The sequence below is a fragment of the Fukomys damarensis genome, unplaced genomic scaffold (genome assembly GCF_012274545.1).
Source record: "Fukomys damarensis isolate Sample0158 unplaced genomic scaffold, DMR_v1.0_HiC HiC_scaffold_10, whole genome shotgun sequence".
Taxonomy (NCBI): Eukaryota; Metazoa; Chordata; class Mammalia; order Rodentia; family Bathyergidae; genus Fukomys; species Fukomys damarensis.
In genome coordinates this window covers 40,714,471-40,734,456 of record NW_022900922.1, presented here as the reverse complement: position 1 = coordinate 40,734,456, position 19,986 = coordinate 40,714,471, and the positions used below count along the sequence as shown (strand labels likewise).

Sequence of the window (19,986 nt, the reverse complement as noted above, 5' to 3'; positions counted from 1 at the left end):
GAAAGTGTGCTTGGAATACAAAACGTAGCTTAAAAATAAAGCATCTAGCTTACACCTAGAAGACTTCAGGTAATACCTGGCCGCTTTGAACCAACTCTCGCCCAAACTCATACTTATATAATAAAACTATTACCTTGACTTAAACAAAACATTTATAACGTAAACATAAAAGTATAGGAGATAGAAATTATTTTAGGAGCAATAGAAAATAGTACCGCAAGGGAACGATGAAAGATTAAATTTACAGTAAAAGAAAGCATAGATTAAACCTACTACCTCTTGCATAATGAGTCAACTAGAAGCGTTTTACAAAAAGAATTAAAGCTAAATACCCCGAAACCAAACGAGCTACCATTGAACAGCTAAACCGAGCAAACCCGTCTATGTAGCAAAATAGTGGGAAGATTTAATGGTAGAGGTGAAAAGCCTACCGAGTTTGGTGATAGCTGGTTATCCAAAAAAGAATTTTAGTTCAACTTTAAGTCCTTTTTAAAAAAAATATAATTTCATAAGAAGACTTAAATGTTAATTTATAGAGGTACAGCTCTATAAATAAGGAATAAACCTTTAACAGAGGGTAAACGAATTCACGTATCATAGTTGGCTTAAAAGCAGCCATCAATTAAGAAAGCGTTAAAGCTCAACAAAACCCTACTCATAAATTCCTACGATAACTCATGAACCCCTGGATGTAATATTGGATTAATCTATTAATATTATTATAGAAGAGATCATGTTGATATTAGTAACAAGAATTATTTCTCCGTGCACAAGTTTATATCTAACCGAATGCTCGCTGATAGTTAACAGCATTATGAACAAACATAACTTTATCAATAATTTCATTACAATTACTGTTAATCCGACACAGGAGTGCTGCAAAGGAAAGACTAAAAAAGATAAAAGGAACTCGGCAAACACAAACCCCGCCTGTTTACCAAAAACATCACCTCTAGCATAATAAGTATTAGAGGCACTGCCTGCCCAGTGATATTATTTCAACGGCCGCGGTATCCTGACCGTGCAAAGGTAGCATAATCACTTGTTCTTTAAATAAGGACCTGTATGAACGGCTAGACGAGGGTTTCCCTGTCTCTTATCTTCAGTCAGTGAAATTGACCTTCTCGTGAAGAGGCGGGAATGCTAAAATAAGACGAGAAGACCCTATGGAGCTTTAACTAATTAATTCACTCATTAATATAAATATCACTCTTAAAGTGCTGAATTAAAAGTTTTGGTTGGGGTGATCTCGGAGAAAAACAAAACCTCCGAATGATGTTAACCTAGACACGACAAGTCAAAGTATAAATCATGAATTGACCCAATAAATATTGATCAACGGAACAAGTTACCCTAGGGATAACAGCGCAATCCTATTTCAGAGTCCATATCGATGATAGGGTTTACGACCTCGATGTTGGATCAGGACATCCCAATGGTGCAGTCGCTATTAAAGGTTCGTTTGTTCAACGATTAAAGTCCTACGTGATCTGAGTTCAGACCGGAGTAATCCAGGTCGGTTTCTATCTATTTCTATGTTTCTCCCAGTACGAAAGGACAAGAGAAACAAGGCCTATTAGCTAATAATGCCTTATTAGTTAAAAGATGATTATTATTAATCTAAAGACTTATTCATATTATATACCTAAGAAACAAGGTTTGTTAAGATAGCAAAATAGGTAATTGCGTAAAATTTAAGACTTTACATTAGAGGTTCAAATCCTCTTCTTAACACTTATGTTTATTGTAAACTTATTTATACTCCTCATCCCTATCCTCCTAGGAATAGCATTTCTCACCCTAGTTGAACGAAAAATATTAGGCTATATGCAACTACGAAAAGGGCCTAATGTCGTGGGCTTCTATGGTATTCTTCAACCAATCGCTGATGCCTTCAAACTGTTTACTAAAGAACCACTACGACCATCTACCTCTTCAACTACACTATTTATTATTGCTCCTCTTATGGCCTTGACACTAGCATTCTCTATATGAGTCCCCTTACCAATGCCTTATCCTCTAGTTAATATAAATCTAGGACTACTATTTATTCTAGCAATTTCAAGCCTAGCCGTCTATTCTATTCTATGGTCAGGTTGAGCATCAAATTCTAAATATGCTTTATTTGGAGCACTACGAGCAGTAGCCCAGACAATCTCATATGAAGTATGCTTAGCTATTATTCTATTATCTGTCTTAATATTAAATGGGTCATTTACACTTAGCACACTCATATTTACACAAAAAAATATCTGATTACTTCTACCCACATGACCTCTTACAATAATATGATTCATCTCCACGCTAGCAGAAACAAATCGAGCTCCTTTTGATCTTGCAGAAGGAGAATCTGAATTAGTATCAGGATTCAACGTAGAATATGCAGCAGGCCCATTTGCCCTTTTCTTTATAGCAGAATATATTAACATTATTATAATAAATGCACTAACCGTAATCATCTTTATAAATACACTACCCAACATAACTAATCCTGAAACTTTTACAATGAACTTCGTAATAAAGACATTACTATTAACCTCCCTATTCTTATGAATCCGAGCCTCCTACCCTCGATTCCGATATGACCAGCTAATACACCTACTATGAAAAAATTTTCTTCCTCTAACCCTAGCAATATGCATATGACACATCTCCATACCTATTATATTATTCAGTACTCCTCCCTTAGTACTATAGAAATATGTCTGAAAAAGAGTTACTTTGATAGAGTAAATAATAGAGGTTTTAATCCTCTTATTTCTAGAACTATAGGATTTGAACCTATACTGAAGAATTCAAATTTCTTTGTGCAACCTGATACACTACGCTCTATTTCATTAGTAAGGTCAGCTAAATAAGCTATCGGGACCATACCCCGAAAATGTTGGTTTATATCCCTCCCGTACTAATCAATTTTATCATTAATACTATTATTTTAACTACTCTACTATCAGGGACACTAATCACGATCATCAGCTCCCATTGACTGTTAATGTGGGTGGGACTAGAAATGAGTATATTTGCTGCTATTCCCATCCTAATGAACAATATAAACCCACGGTCAATTGAAGCCGCTACTAAATATTTCTTAACCCAAGCAACAGCATCCATATTACTCATAATAACGATCATCTACTCCGTAATATCTTCAGGCCAATGAACAATCTTTCATCCCCAAAGCCAATTAACTGCTTTAATTATTATGCTATCCTTAATAATAAAAGTAGGCCTTGCTCCATTTCATTTATGAGTACCAGAAGTAACACAAGGAGTAAGTCTAATATCTGGTATAATTTTACTCACATGACAAAAAATTGCTCCTCTATCAATCATATTTCAAATTACCCCAGACGCATCACAACCTTTTGTTTTAATTGTAGCTACTGTATCTATTTTGATAGGGGGGTGAGGAGGGTTAAATCAAACACAACTACGAAAAATTTTAGCTTACTCATCAATCACCCATATAGGATGGATAATAGCAGCCTTATATTATAATCCCTCTATAATATATTTCAACCTAATCATCTATATTCTACTCACATTATCAATATTCCTAACCCTTATAATGAACATAAATACTACAACACTATCCCTAGCACACACTTGAAATACCATACCTGTACTTACTAGTGCCATAATACTCATCTTATTATCACTAGGAGGCCTACCTCCACTAACAGGGTTTTTACCTAAATGAATTGTTATTCAAGAAATAACGAAAAATAATAACATTATCTTACCCACACTAATAGCTGTAATAGCACTATTAAATCTATTCTTCTACATGCGACTGGTGTACTCCACAACCCTTACCCTATTCCCGTCATCTAACAACTTAAAAATAAAGTGATATTTCAAAAACAAAAAAAACTTATTATTTTTACCAGTCCTAATTTCAATTTCAACACTCTCTTTACCTTTAATACCACTAATCTTAACCATTGAATAGGAAATTAGGTTAATTAGACCAAGAGCCTTCAAAGCCCTAAGTAAATTACAAAAATTTATTTCCTGTATATAAGAGTTGTAAGATTATATTCCTCACATCAACTGAACGCAAATCAGATACTTTCATTAAGCTAAACCCTTCTAGATTGATGGGTTATAATCCCACGAAAATTTAGTTAACAGCTAAATACCCTAGTCTACTGGCTTCAATCTAATCAAACATTCACTCATTTAAACCCTGGTAGAATTAAATCTACTCCCTCGAATTTGCAATTCAACATGATTTATCACCTCAGGATCTGGTAAAAAGAGACGAATCTCTGTCTTTAGATTTACAGTCTAATGCTTCCACTCAGCCATTTTACCTATGTTTATTAATCGTTGACTCTTTTCTACTAATCACAAAGATATCGGGACATTATATCTACTATTCGGAGCATGAGCTGGAATAGTGGGAACCGCACTAAGCCTTTTAATTCGAGCCGAATTAGGTCAACCCGGGACATTACTAGGAGATGACCAAATCTATAATGTCATCGTCTGTGCTCACGCCTTCATTATAATTTTCTTTATAGTTATACCTATTATAATCGGCGGATTCGGAAATTGACTCATTCCATTAATAATTGGAGCCCCTGACATAGCATTTCCTCGTATAAATAATATAAGTTTCTGATTACTTCCCCCTTCCCTATTATTATTACTAGCCTCATCTATAGTTGAATCAGGAGCCGGTACCGGGTGAACAGTGCCTTCATTATAATTTTCTTTATAGTTATACCTATTATAATCGGCGGATTCGGAAATTGACTCATTCCATTAATAATTGGAGCCCCTGACATAGCATTTCCTCGTATAAATAATATAAGTTTCTGATTACTTCCCCCTTCCCTATTATTATTACTAGCCTCATCTATAGTTGAATCAGGAGCCGGTACCGGGTGAACAGTCTACCCTCCACTAGCAGGAAACCTAGCACACGCAGGTGCCTCAGTTGACCTAACAATCTTTTCACTCCACTTAGCAGGTGTATCATCAATCCTTGGGGCAATTAACTTCATCACTACAATTATTAATATAAAACCCCCTGCAATATCACAATATCAAACACCCTTATTCGTCTGATCTGTATTAATCACAGCTGTACTCCTACTCCTATCACTACCTGTCCTAGCCGCGGGTATTACAATACTATTGACGGACCGCAATCTTAACACAACATTTTTCGACCCCTCCGGTGGAGGAGACCCTATCCTATATCAACATTTATTTTGATTCTTCGGACACCCAGAAGTATATATTCTAATCTTACCAGGATTTGGAATAATCTCTCATATCGTTACATATTATTCTGGTAAAAAAGAACCGTTCGGCTATATAGGAATAGTATGAGCTATAATATCGATTGGCTTCCTAGGGTTTATTGTATGAGCACACCACATATTCACAGTAGGAATAGACGTAGATACACGAGCATACTTTACATCAGCAACAATAATTATCGCAATTCCTACCGGAGTAAAAGTATTCAGTTGGTTGGCAACACTACATGGAGGAAATATTAAATGAACACCAGCCATATTATGAGCTCTAGGGTTCATCTTCTTATTTACCGTAGGAGGATTAACAGGAATCGTTCTAGCTAATTCTTCTTTAGACATTGTACTTCACGATACATATTATGTAGTAGCACATTTCCACTATGTACTTTCCATAGGAGCTGTATTCGCTATCATAGGAGGATTTGCCCACTGGTTCCCGTTATTCTCCGGCTACACCCTAAACTCCACATGAGCAAAAATTCACTTCTCCGTAATATTTATCGGAGTCAATTTAACCTTTTTCCCACAGCATTTCCTTGGATTATCAGGAATACCACGACGATATTCCGATTACCCTGATGCTTATACTCTGTGAAACACAGTCTCATCAATAGGATCCTTCATCTCCTTAACCGCTGTTATAATTATAATTTTTATAATTTGAGAAGCCTTCGCTTCAAAACGAGAAGTAATAAAAGTTGAAATAGTTTCAACGAACCTAGAATGAATTTATGGATGCCCCCCACCATATCACACGTTCGAAGAACCCGCTTATGTAAAACATAAGTCAAGGAAGGAAGGAATTGAACCCCCTAAAACTGATTTCAAGCCAGCCCCATAGCCATTATGTCTTCCTTATGTAAGTAAAGATATTAGTAAACACATTACATAACTTTGTCAAAGTTAAATCACTGGTGAAACCCCTGTATATCTTCATGGCATGCCCTTACCAAATAGGATTTCAAGACGCTACGTCCCCTATTATAGAAGAATTATTAAACTTCCACGATCATACACTAATAATTGTATTCCTTATTAGCTCAATAGTATTATATCTAATTTCACTAATATTAGCAACCAAACTAACACACACGAACACTATAGATGCGCAAGAAGTAGAGACAGTGTGAACAATCTTACCAGCCGTTATCCTTATCCTAATCGCCCTTCCATCACTCCGAATCCTCTATATAATAGATGAAATCAACGACCCTTCACTTACAGTAAAAGCCCTAGGACATCAATGATATTGAAGCTATGAATATACAGATTATGAAGAATTAGACTTTGACTCATACATAATCCCCACCACAGACCTTAATCCAGGAGAACTACGACTTCTTGAAGTAGATAATCGAGTTGTTCTACCAATGGAAGTTCCTATTCGAATATTAATTTCATCCGAAGATGTCCTCCATTCATGAGCAATCCCTTCTATAGGATTAAAAGCCGACGCAATTCCTGGGCGACTAAACCAAATAACCATCACATCATCCCGTCCAGGGTTATTTTATGGTCAATGCTCAGAAATCTGCGGGTCAAATCACAGCTTTATACCCATTGTTATCGAAATAGTACCTTTAGAAGTATTTGAAAATTGAACTTTATCTATAACATAAACATTGTAAAGTTAATGCAGCGTTAACCTTTTAAGTTAAAAATAGAGAAACCTTTTCTCTACAATGAAATGCCACAGTTAGATACATCAACATGATTCTTAACAATCCTAGCAATAACTATATCCCTATTTATTATATCACAATTAAAAGTATTAACTCACCATTACTTCATACACCCCCAACCAAAACTTACTAGTATTTCAAAATACACAACTCCTTGAGAAAAAAAATGAACGAAAATCTATTTACCTCCTTCATCGTACCTACAATAATAGGCCTACCTATTATTATTGTCATCGTAATATTCCCTAATATGCTATTTCCATCATCAAAACGACTCATCAACAACCGGCTAGTATCTTTTCAACAATGACTAATTAAACTAATTCTAAAACAAATGATAACAATGCACAACGAAAAAGGACGCTCTTGATCTCTTATACTTGTATCTCTAATTTTATTTATTGCATCTACTAACCTTCTAGGCTTATTACCACATACCTTTACCCCTACCACTCAACTATCAATGAACCTAGGTATAGCTATTCCACTATGAGCAGGCTCAGTGATTATAGGATTTCGACACAAAACTAAAAAATCTTTAGCCCATTTCCTCCCTCAAGGAACTCCTATTCCATTAATTCCAATACTAGTAATCATCGAAACAATCAGCTTACTTATTCAGCCCATAGCCCTAGCAGTTCGATTAACAGCTAATATCACAGCAGGCCACTTACTTATTCATCTCATTAGTAGTGCCACTATAGTTCTCATATCCATTAGCACTCCTACATCAATCATCGCACTAACCACTCTAGTAATATTAACCATGCTTGAATTTGCTGTAGCCTTGATTCAAGCCTACGTATTTACATTACTAGTTAGCCTTTACTTACATGACAATGCCTAATGACTCACCAAATACATGCCTATCATATAGTTAATCCCAGCCCATGACCGCTCACAGGAGCCCTATCCGCCTTTTTACTAACATCCGGACTTATTATATGACTACATTTCAATTCTAAAACATTACTAATCATCAGCCTTCTAACTAATTTCCTAACAATATATCAATGATGACGAGACATTGTACGTGAAAGCACTTTTCTAGGCCATCATACAACAACTGTCCAAAAAGGATTACGATACGGTATAGTCCTATTCATTATCTCCGAGGTATTCTTTTTCTCAGGGTTCTTCTGAGCTTTCTATCATTCAAGCTTAGCTCCCACTCCAGACCTAGGAGGATGCTGACCTCCAACAGGAATTAGCCCATTAAATCCATTAGAAGTACCACTACTCAACACCTCTATTTTACTAGCATCAGGAGTATCCATCACCTGAGTGCACCATAGCCTTATAGAAGGAGACCGAAAACATATAATTCAAGCCCTCACAATCACGATTGCACTAGGAATTTACTTCACCTTACTTCAAGCCTCGGAGTACTTCGAAACCTCATTCACTATTTCAGATGGAGTTTATGGCTCCACTTTCTTTGTAGCTACAGGATTTCACGGCCTACACGTAATTATTGGCTCAACATTCCTATTAGTATGTCTGATACGACAAATACTGTTTCACTTCACATCAAAACATCACTTCGGATTCGAAGCAGCAGCATGATACTGGCATTTCGTTGATGTAGTATGACTATTCCTTTATGTATCTATTTACTGATGAGGATCATATTTTCTTAATACAAAAAGTATAATTGACTTCCAATCAATAAGTTCCAGCATACCCTGGAAGAAAATAATTAACATCATATTAACAGTTCTAATCAATTACTCACTAGCTCTCATCTTAATCACTATTGCATTCTGGTTACCACAAATGAACAATTATGCAGAAAAAACTGGTCCTTACGAATGCGGGTTTGATCCTACAGATTCTGCACGACTTCCCTTCTCAATAAAATTTTTCCTAATTGCTATTACATTTTTACTATTTGACTTAGAAATTGCCCTACTTCTCCCACTTCCATGGGCCCTACAAATAAAAGACCTTACATCAATAATCATAACTTCACTAGCATTTATTCTTATTTTAGCCTTAGGATTAGCTTACGAATGATCACAAAACGGACTAGAATGAGTTGAATATGGTAATTAGTTTAAATACAAAACAAATGATTTCGACTCATTAAACTATGATTACTTTCATAATTACCAAAATGTCCTCAATCTACATAAACATAATAATCGCATTTACAATATCATTTTTAGGAGTTATAGTTTATCGGTCTCATCTAATATCATCATTACTCTGCCTTGAAGGCATGATACTTTCAATATTTATATTAGGGTCACTAACTATACTAAATTCTCACTACATATTATACTTATCTGTACCTATTATCTTACTCGTATTTGCCGCTTGCGAAACAGCCATTGGCCTAGCCCTGATAGTCATAGTATCGAACACGTATGGGTTAGATTATGTTCAAAACTTAAACCTCCTACAATGTTAAAAATCATTCTTCCAACTATTATACTTATCCCTGTGACATGATTATCCAAAAGTTCCACAATATGAATTAATACCTCGCTATATAGTTTACTTATCGCACTTATTAGCGTGACGCTATTAAATAAACTTGATATACCAAACCAACATCACTCACTAATATTTTCATCCGATCACCTATCAGCACCATTAATTAGCCTCACAACATGACTTCTCCCACTAATAATTATTGCCAGTCAACATCACCTTAAAAATGAACCCATCAACCGAAAAAAAACTTATTTATCACTTCTCATTATTCTTCAAGTACTATTAGTCATAACATTTTCAGCTTCAGAAATAATAATATTTTATATTTTATTTGAAGCAACATTAATTCCCACCCTAATCATTATTACCCGATGAGGTAATCAAACAGAACGAATAAAAGCAGGAGCTTATTTTCTGTTTTATACCCTCGCCGGATCTCTTCCATTATTAATTGCCCTTACCTATATATATAATTTTTCTGGGACACTAAGCTTTATCCTATCAAATTATGAATCCTCACCACTACCTAATACATGACATAATGACATACTATGGCTAGCATGTACAATAGCTTTCATAGTTAAATTTCCGCTATACGGTCTACACTTGTGACTTCCAAAAGCCCATGTAGAAGCACCAATCGCCGGATCAATAGTCCTAGCAGCAATTCTTCTAAAACTTGGAGGATATGGAATAATACGAATAGCACAACTTACATACCCTATTACAACCACTATATCATATCCTTTCATCCTTCTATCACTATGAGGAATAATTATAACCAGTTCGATTTGTCTACGACAAACTGACCTAAAATCACTCATTGCCTACTCCTCCGTCAGCCACATAGCCCTAGTGATTGTAGCCATCATAATTCAATCACCTTGAAGCTATAAAGGAGCTATTGCCCTAATAATCGCCCATGGCCTAACATCCTCACTTTTATTTTGCCTAGCGAACTCGAACTACGAACGAATTCATAGCCGAACGATAATTCTAGTACGAGGAACACAAACCATCTTCCCTCTAATAGCATTGTGATGAATTCTTTCAAGCATAACGAATCTTGCTTTACCCCCAACCCTCAACTTAGTTGGAGAACTAATAATTATTATCTCAACTTTCTCCTGATCTAAAATTACTATTATTTTAACAGGAACTAACATGCTAATTACAGCCCTATATTCCCTTTACATGCTAATCTCTACACAACGAGGTCCCGTCCCATATCATATAAACAATTTATCCCCCTCATTTACACGAGAAAACGCACTCATAGCCCTCCACTTATTACCCATTATTCTACTCATGATTAGCCCCAAAACAATCTTATAATTACCTGTTAAGGTAAGAATAATTTAACCAAAATATTAGTCTGTGAATCTAAAAATAGGAACTACATATTCCTTTCTTACCCCCTTTCCCCCCCCTTTTTTCCAAAAACGTCGAAGAAAAACCGCGTTTGAAGAGAGAAAGACAGTGGAACTGCTAATTCCACAATTCCATAATTAACACTATGGCTTTCTTGCTTTTAAAGGATAGAAGTATCCGTTAGTCTTAGGAACTAAAAAATTGGTGCAACTCCAAATAAAAGTAATAAATCTATTTTTATCTTCATTTGTCTTGTCCTTAATTCTCTTAATTATTCCTATTCTCATCCCTAATAAAATCTTACCTAAACAACTTATATATCCTAAATATGCCAAATCAATTGTCTCCCTATCATTTTTAATTAGTCTGATTCCAACTTCTATACTATTATATACTGGACAAGAAGGTATAATCTCAAACTGAAATTGACTAAGTATTCAAACATTTTCCATTAATATAACTTTTAAATTAGACTTCTTCTCCCTAGTATTTATATCAGTAGCACTATTCGTAACTTGATCTATTATAGAGTTCTCCTTGTGATATATATCATCTGACCCCAATATAGAAAAATTCTTTAAGTATCTATTACTATTCTTAATTACTATGATAGTATTAGTGACTGCCAACAATTTATTTCAACTTTTTATCGGATGAGAAGGTAGGTATCATATCTTTTTTACTAATCGGATGATGATATGGACGAGCTGATGCTAATACCGCTGCTATGCAGGCAATCCTTTATAATCGGATTGGGGACATCGGATTAGTATCCTCTATAGCGTGACTCTCATTAAATTTTAACTCCGTAGAATTTCAACAAATATTTATGATATCAGACAAAATTAATATTATTCCACTCATAGGCCTCCTGCTAGCCGATAGGAAATTCAGCTCAATTTGGACTTCACCCATGACTTCCAGCAGCAATAGAAGGCCCAACCCCAGTATCAGCTCTACTTCATTCTAGTACAATAGTAGTTGCCGGAATTTTTTTACTAGTACGATTTTACCCTTTAATACAACATAACAAAAATATTTTGATAATATCACTATGCTTAGGGGCTATCACTCACGTAGGTGAGTGAGTGGTTTATGATAGTGACAAAAGCGTAGGATATTTAAGTGAAGACCCAGCAGGTGTTGCTGCTATATATAGTTATAATTACTGGTTATTATTCGTAGCAGCTTGATCTATTCTTGCAGGTTTATTAATTTCGATGCAAATTACTCGTGGGCGTTAAAACATGATAAATAACGCTAGAGATATGGATACTAGGAATGATAAAAAATATAGTTTAATTAATCCTATTTGGTTAGATGTAATGCTTGATGCCATCAATTGATAATTCGTGATACTTTTAGGTGCTGTTTTTTCTATTCAAATCAGATCAATAACAGAGGATGCCAGATTTTGGTCGATCAATAATTTAATCTTCATAAGTAATCGGTGCATTGTATGTGGAAAATACCCTAGCATGTTAGAGAAAGTCGAAGTTTTTGATGAATATTTACTTTTTATGTAATGGGTTGTAAAATTTAGTTCTATTGCAATGGTGAATCCTAAGATTGTTACAATGATTGCTGAAAATTTAATATAATAAGGTATGGTTATTTGAGGCATATTTGTTGGAGAGATGGCATTAAATATAATAAATCCTGCAAAGATACTGCCCATTGCTAGACGTTTTAATGATTTAATTAAATACTGATTGTTTTCATGAATCTCCGGAGTTGGGTTATATCGAGGATGGCATAATAGAACATAGAAAATAATTCGTGTGCTGTAAATTGCGGTTAATGAGGTAGCCAAGAGAGTGATCATAAGGGCCCAGGCGTTCAAATATGATGTATTAGCATATTCAATAATTAGGTCTTTGGAATAGAATCCTGTTAGAAATGGTATTCCTGTTAGTGCTAGACTTCCAATAATTAGGCATGATGAGGTAAAAGGTATTAGTTTAAATAATCCCCCTATTTTTCGGATATCTTGTTCATCGCTAAGGTTATGGATAATCGATCCAGAGCATATAAATAATATAGCTTTAAAGAAGGCATGTATGCAAATGTGAAGAAACGCTAAATATGGTTGATTAATACCGATGGTTACTATTATTAAGCCTAATTGGCTCGAAGTAGAAAATGCAATGATCTTTTTAATATCGTTTTGTGTTAGAGCACATATGGCTGTAAACAACGTAGTAATAGCCCCTAAGCATAGTGATATTATCAAAATATTTTTGTTATGTTGTATTAAAGGATAAAATCGTACTAGTAAAAAAATTCCGGCAACTACTATTGTACTAGAATGAAGTAGAGCTGATACTGGGGTTGGGCCTTCTATTGCTGCTGGAAGTCATGGGTAAAGTCCAAATTGAGCTGATTTTCCTATCGCAGCTAGCAGGAGGCCTATGAGTGGAATAATATTAATTTTGTCTGATATCATAAATATTTGTTGAAATTCTACGGAGTTAAAATTTAATGAGAGTCACGCTATAGAGGATACTAATCCGATGTCCCCAATCCGATTATAAAGGATTGCCTGCATAGCAGCGGTATTAGCATCAGCTCGTCCATATCATCATCCGATTAGCAAAAAAGATATGATACCTACCCCTTCTCATCCGATAAAAAGTTGAAATAAATTGTTGGCAGTCACTAATACTATCATAGTAATTAAGAATAGTAATAGATACTTAAAGAATTTTTCTATATTGGGGTCAGATGATATATATCACAAGGAGAACTCTATAATAGATCAAGTTACGAATAGTGCTACTGATATAAATACTAGGGAGAAGAAGTCTAATTTAAAAGTTATATTAATGGAAAATGTTTGAATACTTAGTCAATTTCAGTTTGAGATTATACCTTCTTGTCCAGTATATAATAGTATAGAAGTTGGAATCAGACTAATTAAAAATGATAGGGAGACAATTGATTTGGCATATTTAGGATATATAAGTTGTTTAGGTAAGATTTTATTAGGGATGAGAATAGGAATAATTAAGAGGGTAGGGGTAAGGAAGTAAGGGAAAGGAAAAATATGGGAAAATGAAAAAATTGAAACAAAGTCTTTGTAAATATGGAAGGGTGGAGTGGGTGAAGGGAGGACAGGGGTATGGGGAAAAATGAGAACCAAGACCTGTCATGTAGAGGTACGAGATCCCAGTGATGAATGTAACTGTACTGTATACCTAAAATGTACCAATAAACTCAATAAGAATAAATAAATAAATAAATAAGCATTGATGAAGAAAAACTTATTAAGACAGAAAATCATATGATTGGAAGTGGGTTTCTGTTACTGTTTTTGGTTTTAACTTCAGGATCAGCCCAACTTCTGAGTGACCTTAGAAAGTTTTTACTCAACCTGTAAACTTTATTGTATTCATTGATTTATTGTCATCCTCTTCTGCATATTGATGTGACTCATGTCATGCTTCCTCCACACATGGCACCTAAGTCACCCTCTCACCTACCTTCCCTGAAGATGATCATGAGTTTCTTCCCCTGAGGGGCCTGGCTCCATAAGTCATTCCCTTGTCCTTCTTCCCTCAAAGCATGATAAGGTCCTCATTCCTCAGGTGCCTTCCCCACATCAGCAGGGTAGGAGCATCCTTATCACACAGGCCTTGCTGTTTCTCCCCAGGTCATTCCCCTTCATCTTATCTCATCCTGCAATCATCAGTTTCCATCTCTGTCCTTTTCTTCCTCAAACCAAGTATTAAAAACTCTCCAGTTTCCCTGTTACATTGGGACCTCATTTTCTTATTAATTCACTTGTGGCATGTAAGATTTATTAGAAACTAAATGTGCATATTTTTCTCTTGTTCCTCTCACTGATATTAGATGAGGCTCAGCCATAAACCCTGAGGTAGGTAGGGAAATAAATTATTTCATCTCCTACAGAGCTTCAGCCTATTGAATACAATTACTTCTCCAAAAGCTAGACTCACATCTTAATTTAGACTATTGATTTGGTTATTGTCAATTGTAATTCTAAATTAATAGCATATTAATGACATTTATCACTCCAGTCTGCATCCTATCTTGTAGCCAGGCACCCATATGACTTTCAGAAGTCCTTTCTGAGATGTTAGAAATGATTTGCATATCTTTTGAATTTGAGTTACACTTGTAACTTGTGTTGGTAAATGAGAAGTTACTTTTTTTTTCTTCCTATTCTCCTCTGGTGTTACAGAGAAAACATATTCAGTGTATCCTGCTGGAAGAAAAGTCAAGAGGAACAAAGCCCAGTGGTCACAGTGTCTTATCTGGTGCCATCTGCATAGGTAGCAGCCAGGAGAGACCCAGATCTGCAGGAATCCCACTAAGATCAGGTCTGTCCAGTGAAGAGGGGCTCAGCCCAGATAAACTACTGGGCTGGTAACTAAGAGAAAAGCAGGGGATAATTCCCTAAAGCTACTGAGTAAACTGATATAAAATAAATTAATATGTGTACTTTTATTATTGCTTTGTCAACTATTTAGGTGATTTGGATTTGCTTTTCTAATGGAAACTAGTAGCATCTTGTCCTACTGATGCTTGATTATCAGTACCTTTTCAGAAGACACTGTGTATTGTTGAAACCATTATATGCCTCTAGTTGAACACTAAAATATATACATTCCTTTTCCATAAATATCATGAAAATCATGTTATCAGTTTGGCCAATATTACTGTTTATCTATGAGAAAATTCAGGTTATCACCAATGTTCTAGACTGAAAAAAATCAAAGAAAGAAAGCATGAACATTAGTTTTTTTATGAATCTTCCACAAAACTCTGCTGGTTTGAAACTTTAATAAATGTGAACCCAGGTCACTTGTACATTGTGAAGTAAGTTTTCATATTCCCAGTCTTTAGAAATGTCACCCATTTTAGGTATAGAAGTGTGACTTTAATTTTTCAATCTAACAGCTGATTGTTTATAATCAGGGGATTGCTTCCCATCCTTGAGAGAAATGATTATGAAAGCAGATAAATGGAAATGCCTTGATTTTATCATTTAGGGCATTTTGCACAACGAGTGAAGTCAGAGTTGTGTATTAGCTACATGCTTAGGTTATTTAATTATTTATTGCTTCTAAGAGTACTTAACTAAATTATTTTTCTCGACTACTCACAACTCTACAAAATCGATTAGATTATATTTAAGGCCATAAAGCAAGTTTTAACAAATACAAAATTGAAATAATTTCTTGCAAGAAATCAGATAATTTAAGAAAAATAAAAATCAACAAAAATTGAACAAACACATGGACATTGATATACATGTAATTAAAGTAACAAAAATAAATGGGGAGAAGACTCAAGTTAATACAATTGGAGATGAAAATGCTGATTTTTCTGTCAGATATCACTGAGAATCAGAGAATCCTTGGGAATTAATTTTTAAGAATATATCCAAATAGAAAGAGTAGAAAGAAATGAATACATTTTTAGACATATCTGGTGGAAAAAAATTGAACAAGGATGATTTTATATTTAGCAAAGTATTATTTTATATTTATAAATAAGTCACATCATGTGTGAATTTTATGTTTTTAGCAGTCTCTACATTATTATGCAAACACAAATTATTTTTAAATATTTTTTATTCTTTTGTTTTGAATTTAACTCAAAAAGGAAAATGTGAAATATTGGTGCATCTGGAGGAACTGAAGCACATACTGTAAAAAATGCAAAAGTGAAATCTATAACATATGCTTCTTTTTTACCATCTATACCTTCACTATACTGAATCGTTTTATTATTATATTTAATATTGGTTTATTTTTCTTGTTCAGAGACTTTTATTTTAATTATATAAATTTATGAACTGTGGTGTGATAGATACATGAGTAAAATTTAGTGATGAAAGTAGTTACGTTTCCATGTTTAATTTCAAATTAAAATAATTCATAATGTTTGAGACATGACATTTTTAAGGAAAATGATTAAATATATTAAATAAAAACTTCTATATTTGAATGTAAAACATTAAATTACAGAACATACAGTACCAGGGACCCCTACAGTGGGTATCAACCTCCTGCTTGTTGAGATGGCTCAAGAATAGAAGAAAGACTAAAAGGCAGATTTAAAGGAGAGAGACGGGAAGCTGGGATGGTCAGCGCTTGAGCAAGCAAAGATGCTAAACAGTGAGAGCTGTCAATATTGATTGGTGACATAATTATTGTAAAGTTCAGATAAAGGGCTAACAAGTAGTTTCTAGGGATACACTGCTGATACAGGCAAGGTGTCTAAAGGAAGAGACAAAGCATTTTTATATTAAGAGCAGAACAGACAAATATAGATAGTGGTTAACAACCTTCTTTTGAATAAAGAAGGTTTTAGTTTTGGGAATGGAATTTTGGAATCACTCGACCTCAGCTGCCATGTTACCTCAGATTAAGCTCCATAGCTTCTCGCCTGTACCACAGCTGTGAGTAGAGAGGGGCTGATATCACCTCTGTGCCATCTGAAATGCTTCTCTGTATCATGTAGTCATTGGTAACACTCACTTCTTAAAAAAAAAAAGCCAATTGTGGGGTTACTCTTTATAGGCCTGCACTGTTTACAGCCTGCTTTAGGTACAATCAATGGGAAGTCTCCCACAATATAATCCTTGTTTTCATAACATTTCTAAGAATATATGTGTGTATTTGATGTAAAGTTAAAATTGTCACTAAGTTTCACACATGCTATATACCCCATGGTCTATTAATAAAGAGCAAATGAGGTACTTGGGGATTTAGATCTTGCAGTGCTTGGAAATGTTGAACAGATGCTGAGTATGGGAAGGAAAATTGAAGACTCCATTTGAAGTCATGTATGCTCATGCTCGGGCTATTCAGGAAGACTGTGTTAAAAAAAAAACTAAATTGTAGACATATTAGGGGCATTTATTTAAATACAATGCCCAAAATGCACAAAAAAGAAAAATTAATGTCATTCTTTAAGGATAGGAAGTCATTATTACATTCTTTTCAACCATCCTTGTGCCCACCACCCCTTGCTCATCTTGCAAAACTCCCATATTTCTTCTCCAGAGTATACAGAATTCAATTTATATGTCAGTCAAACAGAAGTCCTTTTATATTGGCTGACTGGTGGTTTACCTGAAGACTTGAAGAGATATTTGGAACAAACACATTACAAAAACAAAGCACGTGATTTTACAGGTGTACTAATGATAAATTTAGATTTCATGTAATTGTTTTGTCAATGATTGTCAAATTTCACTCCTGACAAATATCATTTTTCTCTATTACAAATATCTAGAAAATACAGGGATGAATTTAAGCAAGAAAAGAAGTATTAGTATGTTCAACAATAGATGAACTAGAAATATGTGTTACTCAAACTGCCTCCAGAAGGAAAAGAGTATGATACACAAGAGAGCTGGTGTTATGCATGGATTCAGCAGGAGTAAGAGGAGTTAAGAGACTGGTTAAGCAGAGGAGTCTGTAGTGTACTGAAAGTTTCAGAAAGTCATTTTCAGAGGCAGAGGAAAGATTAACATAAAATCCAATTTTGCTGTGCTGGAAGAGATTTTTTCTGGGAAAATTTCCTGCGATTGTGGGAAACATTTGCTTTTTCTTTAAGGTATTGAAAAATAAGACTAAATATTGCCTTATATTCTACTGTGTTGAGGTACCAATTTTCCTTCTCTAGAGCTACAGAAACTCAACTTGTAAGGACAAAGATTACTCTAATACAAGAGAAAATCCCAGAAAAGAAAAATAAGGAATATAGAGAAATTTTAAAAGTATATGGGGAGTTAATTGCATCTAGGACAAAAGAATCTTTCAAAAGCTTCCTTTCAGTCATTTAGTTTTAGTTTTGTCTATTTTTCTATTTTTCTTTCCACATTGTATCTCTCTCTCCCCCATTGGCTCATTCCTCCTCTTTCTCTTGCTTATTAAAATGCTGAATGCCCACTGTGTACAAATCCCTGGAAAGCCCCAATGCAGATGCAAAACCTCTCAGACAAGCCTTCTGCCTCCTAGGAGAGCTGGTCCTGGCGAGCCCATGTTTTAGGATCCACAGAGCCTAGCTGAGTGACCCTCACGCAGTCTCCTCTCCAAATTCAGTGAGTAGAGCACTGAGAATGCATGGGGAGGTATCATTGTTCACTTACATGCTGAAAGATTTATTTCTAGAGATTCCAGCAGATCACGTTTAGAGAAAGGAAGAGTGGCATATCACTGCTCGGGTGAAGGCCTGAAAATGGATCGAACTCTCTGACTTATGGTGTGAGTTAAAAGGAGGAAAGAAGAACTGGGAAAAACACCGGAAAGGGAACAGTGGTATGCAGGAGTGGTGTCTCTCCCTTCCTGCGTGGGTTATGGAACATGAATTCCACTGTAAGGAACCAGCAGCAGAGGCTGGAAGCAATCTACCACAGGTGACAGAGCCGTGTGGAAGACGTGGGAGTGAAGAGCTTTCTCTGAGGAAGATACTGTGCAGTGTGCTGTCCCCACTGGTGAGTGTCTTAGAGAATCACAGGAGTGCGCCATGAGACAGACACCTGCCACTGAGAGGAAGCTCAAGATAAATCCTGTCAGCAATGGCAGGCAGCAGCTCATAGTGACGTCAGAACCTTTCCTCTCCTGTGCCCGTCTGTCCAGGTCCGGTGAAGACAAAGAAACGGAGACCATGAGATTGAGGGGAGGAGCCTTGCAGGAGCTGACCTCATCTGCATTCCCTGCTGGGTCCCTTGAGCCTCCATAGAGAGGAGGAAAGTTGTAAGGAGCTGAGCATGAGATGGAGTTGGACCTGGACCACAGTGGATTTTTAGATCCAGAGTGACAAGAAAACATGGAGAGTTTCCAAGGTGATGCTAAGAGATGTTCATGGAGGGGAACAGGAACATGAAGACAGGAGTTAGAGAGATCTGCAGCCTTTTCGTGTTTGTGTCCTAACAATATGTAGATGGTTTAGTAAACTCTTGGTTTTAGGAGCATTGTAGTTACAGGAAAACTTGTATCCTCTTTCAAGGCATTTTGCCAGTTAGATCATAGACTATTTATTACTGGCCTTCCTGAAGAATTCTTGAAATTCATTCTTCATTCTAGCGTGAATACAGTGGTCAATCCTAATGTAATACTTTCATTCTTATAGTATGGCTTTCATTATTTTACTGCAGGCCACCGAACACTGAGCTAAATCCCCAGCCATTTACTGCAATGTTAAAGTAAGTTTTTGTTAGTCTTTTCATTGAAAGGCAAGTT

At 35.5% G+C, this 19,986-nt stretch overlaps 1 pseudogene; it reads left to right on the top strand.

The window, feature by feature from the left end:
• Positions 1-6,157: 6,157 nt before the first annotated feature.
• Positions 6,158-8,272, top strand: LOC117285482 (annotated as a pseudogene).
• Positions 8,273-19,986: the final 11,714 nt, after the last annotated feature.